We start from the raw sequence: 8,885 nt of genomic DNA, 5'->3' as shown, positions 1-8,885 counted from the left end.
GTATTTAAAAACTTTGATTCTGCCCCAATTAATTGGCAGAGTAATTGATGGAGTAATTACAATGGAAAACTCCATTCTTTTGGGACAACTCAAAAAAGAGTTCCAAATGTATCTACAAATTAGTGATAGACAAAATTATTCAAAAAAATGAGGCTCATGGAGGGAGGGTGGGGCAGGTTTTTGGGGCAGCATATGCTGGAATGAGAGGCAATAGGTTTAAAACATGAATAGCAGATGCATTTACAAATCCAAAGAAGTCCAGAATGATATGGTAGCATGTTTGACACTTAAAGTTTAATAATTAGGGCATCATAAATCACTGGTTGAAATAAATGATTACATAATAAGTACCATTAACTGACTTTATAAATAAATGCCTAATAATTTAACTTAATTCTCTAAACCAAAAAAAAACTCCATGTGATTAAAAAGATGTATAGAACAATTAAACCATGTTATTCAATTCAAAACCTGGCTACAAAATCTTGGGATTACAAAAGTGTTCCGCATAGTAAAGCAAATGCCAGTTATGTAAGTAGAGGTAGATTGGACTACTTATTTAAAACCTCTCTTGGACCAGCTCTAGAGAGAGGAGAAATAGGAGAAATCTAGAATAATATTCATAAAAATGATAAAAGCTGTTAACCTTTAGTAGTGTACCTTTATGAGATTTTTATTTTCTTTTTTTATAAGTCTCGTGTTCTAAGTTTAAAAAGGATAATGCAACATTTTAAAATATTATAAGGATTCGTCAAAAATAAATCGCAGGGGCACCTGGGTGACTCAGTCGGTTAAGTGTCTGACTCTTGATTTCAGCTCAGGTCATGATCTCAGGGTCGTGAGATAGAGCCCTGCATTGGGCTCCGAGTTAGGTGTGGAGCCTACTTAAGATTCTCCCTCTCCTTTTGCCTCCCCTAAAAAAATTGCAAAAGACAAATTAAAAATTTTCAAAATGGCTCTATATTAATATGTGTATCTAATAAATACTCATGAAAAGAATATATAATTCAATATTAAATAGTCAAAAGGCAGGAACATATAATTTTCAAAAGAAAAAAGTCTTATAATAATGCAAAACTGTACAAAACCACTGGAATTTAAAGACATTCAAACTAAAATAAAATACCAACTTTTATTTCCAAAAGACCAAAGATCTGTAAATAGAAATTTGTTAATTGATGGCAGGATTATAAAATAACACATGCTATAGAACTGCTTAAAACACTGGATGGTGTCATTATAAAGAGCGCTAAAAATCTTTAATTAATTCAGCAATCATTTATTCAGTATATAACAGTTACCAAGCAGTATGCTGGGAACCTTGGATACAAAGAGGAAAAGAGGGGCACCTGGATTGCTCAGTTGGTTAAGCATCAGACTCTTGGTTTTGGCTCTGTTGGTGATCTTAGGGTCATGAGACTGAACCCAGCGTTGGGCTCCGTGATGGGCATGGAACCTGCTTAAGATTCCCTTTCTCCCTCTGCCCCTCACCCCCTCAAACAAAAAAGACATGATCATGATATCAAAAATATAAAAAAGGAAGGAAACTTGATAAGTGAATGAAGATAAATTGCTATCAGCAGAAAAAGGATTATTTTATGAGATGTTTTATGTAGACCTCGTGGTAACCACAAAGCAAAAATCTAGAGCAGAGACACAAAACATAAATAGAAGGGGAGACGGAGCAAATCACCATGGAAAACCACCAACTTACTAAAATAGACAAAAACAAGAAAAAGAAACAAGGGAGAAACAAAATAACCAGAAAGGAAAAGATGAAATGGCAATAGTAAATTCTTAACTATTGATAATTACCCTAGATGAAATGGATTGAACTCACAAATCAAAAGGCACAGAGTGGCTGAATGGATTAAAAAAAATAATACCCTAATATATACTGCCTGCAGGAGAATGAAAGTGTGGAAGATGATATTCCGAGCAAGTGGAAATGAGAAGACAGGTATAGCCACACTTACATCAGACAAAATAGACTTCAAGCCAAAAAGGTAAAAAAAGACTAAAAAAACATTATTATATGATATCAAAGGGATCAATACATCAAGAAGATATAATAATCATAAATATATATGCTCCAACACCTAAGCATTGAAATATATTAAGCAATTAATAACAGATCTTAAGGGAGAAACAGACAACAATACAGTAACTACAGAAGATTTCAATAACCCACTATCAGCAATAGATAGATCAGCCAGACAGAAAATCAACAAGAAAATATTGGAATTGAACCACACTCTACAACAAATGGACTTGGTAGACTAGAACATGCCACTCAACAGCAGCAGAATACATCCCTTTCACCCAACATTCAAAGATGTGCAGTCTCATACTTTTCTCATTTCTTTAAATTATTGAATATCTAAATGTTTAGATATAAACAAAGCAATTAAAAATTTCATGGTTTAAATCTCTCAAACAAGCCAGACCCCACCTTCACTCCATTGCTGGGACAAGACCCATGCTGGTGCCCTTGTAGAAACAAGTTTTAAAACACACTGGTGAGGGTGACTCAGGGAATGGACATGGGCTTCTGGGACTCAGACAATTACCTTAGTGATCACAGTTTTGTGCCAATTAAACACTAGTCTGAGCCTAGACAAACCTACGCAGCATCGGTTCCTTGAATCCTTTCTCTGCATAGCTAGTGCAATAGTCCAAATTCCTTTATTCCCCGAGAGACCAGTAATCGTATTTGCCTAATTATTTGCCTAATAATTAATAACACCCTCTTTTGATGTCAAAAGTATCCCACTGAGGATGAAAACTTTATGGTCACTCTATATATTCTTGACTAGAAAGAGGCTACGTATCAGAGTTTGGAAAAAGAAATCATTAGCAATGCATTCAAGCCTTTTGATGATGATTAAAAATTTTATTATGAACCCTAATCTGAGACACTGACCTTGAGTCATAAACAATTTCATCCAGATTATTATCTGCCAAACCTCCTTTAGGATCATAGAAACAATAAATAATTGGGTAAAGAGAAGGAAATAATGAGCCATGCTCACTGTCACAGACTAAAAACTGTTTACTGGAGACTGCATAATATCTGTAACAAAAGCCCTTCCCTATTCCTACACAATTTTAAAAGGACTCTCAAGATGTCAGTCTTCCCAACTCGATCTATAGATCCAATGCATCAAAATCAAAATCTATCCAAATTATTTTGTAAATATCAAATAATTCTAAAGTTTATATGGAGAGGCAAAAGAGAGTCCTCAAAAAATTAAAAATAAAACTACCACATGATCCAAAAATTCTACTTCTGGGTATATATCTGAAGGAAACAAAACCACTATGTTGAAGAGGTATCTGTACCCCCATGTTTATTGAAGCATTATTTATAATAGTCAAAACATGGGAACAACCTAAGTGTCTATTGATGGATGAACGGTTAAACAAGTTGAATGGAATACCATTCAGCCAGAAAAAAGAAGGAAACCCTGCCATTTGTAACAACATAAATGGACGTTGAGAGCATTATGTTGAGTGAAATAAGTCAGACAGGGAAAGACAAATACTGTATGATATCACATAATGTGGGTGCTAAACAAAACAAAACAAAACAAAACAAAAAAAGACACCCATAGAAAAAGAAATCAAATTTGTGGTTACCAGATGAGGAGCAGTGAGAGGGATTGGATGGAGGTGGTCAAACGAAACAATTTCCAGTTATAGGATAAATAAGTACTGAGGAATAAATACGTACAACAGGATGACTATGGTTAACATTGCTATATGATATATTTGAAAGTTGCTAAGAAAATAGATCCTAAAAGTTCTCATCACAAGAAAAAATTTTTTTTCTTTTTGTATCTGTATGTAATGATTGCTGTTAAATAAATTTTTGTGGTAATCATTTCACAATATTTGTAATTCAAATCTTTAGCTATATACCTTAAACTTATACAGTGCTGTATGTCAATTATATCTCAATAAAACTAGGAAAAAAATATGCACCAATCATCATAGTACCTAAATATCTTAAGCAAATACTAACAGATATAAAGGGAGAAGTAGACAACAATATAATAATAGTAGGGGATTTAAATACACTCATTTTCTTTTTTTTAAGATTTTATTTATTTGTTTGACAGAGAGAGACACAGTGAGAGAGGGAACACAAGCAGGGGGAGTGGGAGAGGGAGAAGCAAGTTTCCCGCTGAGCAGGGAGCCCGATGTGAGGATCGATCCCAGGACCCTGGGATCATGACCTGAGCCGAAGGCAGATGCTTAATGACTGAGCCACCCAGGCACCCCTTATATACCCCATTTTCAACAATGGATTGATCATCCAGATAGAAAATGAATAAGGAAATAATAAACTTAGAGTATACTTTATACTAAATGGACCTAAGTGTTCTATAGACATATGGAGAACATCCCAACAACAGCAGCAGAAAACACATTCTTCTCAAGCACAGATGGAATGCTCTCCAGTATAGATCACATGTTAAGACACAAAACAAGTGTTTCCACCAGCTCGCCTTCCTCATTTCCTGCTCACTGCAGTTCTTGGCTAGACTTTCTCTCATGACTGTCTTTGCAAACAGTGTTATGCTCAGTAAGTCAACACTTTTGGCCTTGTACACTTTCCAAGCCTTGACTCTGACTTTGACATCCCGCCTTTGTTTGAACTTCAAATCCTGTTTGTGTTTTATTTCAGTTGTAGAATGGACAGTGCCCCGATTCCAAGCCCTGGGAGTGACTCTGGTAATCTGTATCAGTATTTTCAGACATTTAATCTTACGAGGTCTGGCTTTTGTCATTCGAGGCTGGTGTACTTTCCAGCTGGTTGTTTCTGTGTCATTATCTGTCATCTTTCTGTCTTTAAGGAATAAGCTCTCTCTTAGTCTTAGAGGATTTTGGAATGAAAAGTGCATGGGATCAGGGTATGTGGATTCTTTTTGGTTTTTGGTCAACCTTTGAGCATGTGCTTTACTAATCTGTGTGATTTGAAAAGCTGAACAGACAGAGTTGCCAGGTAGTATCTTTGGACACTAAATTAAATTTGAATTTCAGACAATGAATTTTTTAATAATAATTATATCTCAAATGTTTCATGGCACATAGTTACTCTGAAAAAATTTCTTTGCTTGTGTGACATTTCTACTTATTTGAGGTTCTGTATTTTTATGTGCTACCTGGATAAAATACAAGATGTCCCATTAAAAATTCAAATTTCTGATATATAACAAATAATATTTTAGTATAAGTATGCCCAAAGTATTGCATAGAACATAGCTTAACTAAAATTATTCACTGTTCATTTGAATACAATTTAACTAGGCACACTGTACTTATTTTTGCTAAAATTGGCACCTCCCCTGAAGAAAAGGGGAGCCAATATAACTCCAAGTCTGTATTCCAAGATGCACTGCACAGAGGGATCATCCTCATAATTTCCTACTTATGGTACAAGAAGTAGATTAAATATTTTCCAGTATAACTGAAGAGTGGTGGTTATTAGATGGGAGAGGAAAGGCATCTATCTGCTGGGGAAGAAAACTTCCTTCTACACTTTGGTTCCGTGGATGGCTTGAGAATTAAACTGACATAAGAGAGATTAGCAGGAGAAATACATACAAATTTATGTAATATTTTTACAGGTACACGGGAGTCTTCAGAAGGAAAATGGGAAAAACAAGAAAGAAAAAAGGAAGAAGAGGAAAGGAAAAAAGGAAAGAAAAAACAAAGGAAAATGAAGATTCAAAAAAGCCAATAGCTCTAAAGGCTTATATACCTTTTGACTACACACTCACACATACAAACACACAGTAAATTGTGGCGATGAGACAAAACAAAGGGGCTGATCCCGATCAAAATTCCAATGACATTTTTCAAAGTGCTGGAACAAACAATCCTAAAATTTGTATGGAATCAGAAAAGACCCCGAATCGCCAAGGAGATGTTGAAAAAGAAAAACAAAGCTGGGGGCATCACGTTGCCCGATTTCAAGCTATATTACAAATCAGTGATCACCACGACAGCACGGTACTGGCACAAAAACAGACATATAGACCAATGGAACAGAATAGAGAACCCAGATATGGACCCTCAACTCGATGGTCAAATAATCTTTGACAAAGCAGGAAAAAACATGCAATGGAAAAAAGACAGTCTCTTCAATAAATGGTGCTGGGAAAATTGGACAGCCACATGCAGAAGAATGAAACTCGACCATTCTCTAACACCATTTACAAAGATAAACTCAAAGTGGATGAAAGACCTCAATGTGAGACAGGAATCCATCAAAATCCTAGAGGAGAACATAGGCAGTAACCTCTTTGACATCCGCCACAGCAACTTCTTTCAAGATACATCTCCAAAAGCTAGTGAAACAAAAGCAAAAATGAACTTTTGGGACTTGATCAAGATAAAAAGCTTCTGCACAGCAAAGGAAACAGTCAACAAAACAAAGAGGCAACCCACAGAATGGGAGAAGATATTTGCAAATGACACTATAGATAAAGGGCTGGTATCCAAGATCTATAAAGAACTTCTCAAACTCAACACCCAAAAAACAAATAATCAAGTCAAAAAGTGGGCAGAAGAGATGAAAAGACACTTCTCTGAAGAAGACATACAAATGGCTAACAGACATATGAAAAAATATTCATCATCATTAGCCATCAGGGAAATCTAAATCAAAACCACACTGAGATACCACCTTACACCAGTTAGAATGGCAAAAATGGACAGGGAAAGAAGCAACAAATGTTGGAGAGGTTGTGGAGAAAGGGGAGCCCTCCTACACTGTTGGTGGGAATGCAAGTTGGTACAGCCACTTTGGAAAACAGTGTGGAGGTTCCTCAAAAAGTTAAAAATAGAGCTACCCTATGACCCAGCAATTACACTCCTGGGTATTTACCCCAAAGACACAGATGTAGTGAAAAGAAGGGCCTAATGCACCCTAATGTTCATAGCATCAATGTCTGCAATAGCCAAACTGTGGAAAGAGCCGAGATGACCTTCAACAGATAAATGGATAAAGAAGATGTGGTCCATATATACAATGGAATATTACTCAGCCATCAGAAAAGATGAATACCCAACTTTTACATCAACATGGATGGGACTGGAGGAGATTATGCTAAGTGAAATAAGTCAAGCAGAGAAAGTCAATTATCATATGGTTTCACTTATTTGTGGAACATAAGGAATAGCATGGAGGACATTAGGAGAAGGAAGGGAAAAATGGGGGGGATTGGAGGGAGAGATGAAGCATGAAAGACTATGGACTCTGAGAAACAAACAGGGTTTTAGAGGGGAGCGGGGAGGGGGGATTGGTTAGCCAGGTGATGGGTATTAAGGAGGGCACATAATGCATGGAGCACTGGTGTTATACGAAAACAATGGATCATGGATCACCACATCAAAAACCAGTGATGTATTGCATGGTGACTAACATAACATAATAAAATTTAAAAAAATAAAATAAAAAATAAAAAAGTTAAAAAAAAATCCCTGGAGAATGAAATGTTATGTGTCACTTGTCAACAAAGCCCAGCACTTTTCAGTGAAATAAGGATCTGATTCTGGAAAAACTTAATTAAAGCTGCTGTTGGCACTCAAGTGATTTACACCATCATTCCCAGCCTGCGCCTGGTGATTCCCTGGGGAGACACCAATTATCTCCTGGGGATATTGTGAAATTCTCAAAATACTCCTCTATACAACATGAATCTTTAATTCATTTTAACTTAACCAAAAAAGAAAAAAAAAAGGAAGGAAGGAAGGAAGGAAGGAAGGAAGGAAGGAAGAAAATGAGGGAGGGAGAAGAAAACCAAATTATGCGTATTTGTTCCAGAAAAAGCTACAAAGTTTGGAACCGAGAGGAACTAAAAGAAATGGGGGGTAGGGAGGGGGGCTCTCTTTTGCAAACAGGTCCGGGAGGCATGGATTCAAACTCTAGTTGAAGACCCACTGTGTGCTGGTCACTGGGCAAAATCCTAGGCTCACTCTTTTCCCCTTCGACTTGAGAGGAAGTGAGCTTCGCGCACAGAGGTGGTCAGGCTCTTGGTTTCTCGGCGCCTGGTTGCGAAGCCTGGATTTAGCAACTTCTTGCACAAACCCAAGAATCGGCAAATGCCCACAGGGGCAAATCTTAGCTTACCTGCCATCTCTACCCTCCAGAGTCCCAGCCTCCCTGTTTCTGGTTGCTTCCATCGTTCTCTTGCCTTTTGTATTTTTCCTAACTTGTCTTGTTGTTTTTAGCAATACTGTTGACCTGCCACATACTCTTCTATTCACCCCAGAAGTGCATATGCAAAATGGTAAGTTTGTGGGGTGCCTGGGTGGCTCAGTTGGTTGAGCATCCGACTCGATTTCAGCTCAGGTTATGATCGTGGGGTCGTGGGATCGAGCCCTGTGTCAAGCTCTGTGCTCAGCGAACACTCTCTTGACATTGACTCTTGACATTCTCCTCCTTGGCCCTCCCACCACTACCTCCTACACACGCATACGGGCGCTCTCTCTCTCAAATAAATAAAATCTTTTTTAAAAAGTAAAAAAAAAAACAAAAAAAACCCAAAGGGGCTGGACCTGGGGGCAGTAATTTGTGAGACAGTGAGTAGAAAATATATGGGAAAACTAAGGGGAAAAGTTATTTTATTACGAGTTATTTCAGTAAGTTTGTACAGGTCCTTTTTGGCATCAACTCCCAGTTTCTACGATAAGAATCTCTTCTCTTCCTGGCACAGAAAGGACATCTTTGTCATGGGAAATTTCATGACCTACTTTCAGGTAGAAAGACAGAGGTTGGAGCTCTTCCTGCATCTGCTGTTTCTCACGTGCCTTCAGCTCAAAATAATCAGTAGGCCAGAGCAGTATATTTGGAGTGGTATGTTCTGAGCACCTCC

Source organism: Mirounga angustirostris, unplaced genomic scaffold (genome assembly GCF_029215605.1).
Source record: "Mirounga angustirostris isolate CCGP_5_RB_7025 unplaced genomic scaffold, mMirAng1.0.hap1 SCAF_13, whole genome shotgun sequence".
In the NCBI taxonomy this organism is placed as follows: Eukaryota; Metazoa; Chordata; class Mammalia; order Carnivora; family Phocidae; genus Mirounga; species Mirounga angustirostris.
This window is presented reverse-complemented; position numbering follows the sequence as displayed.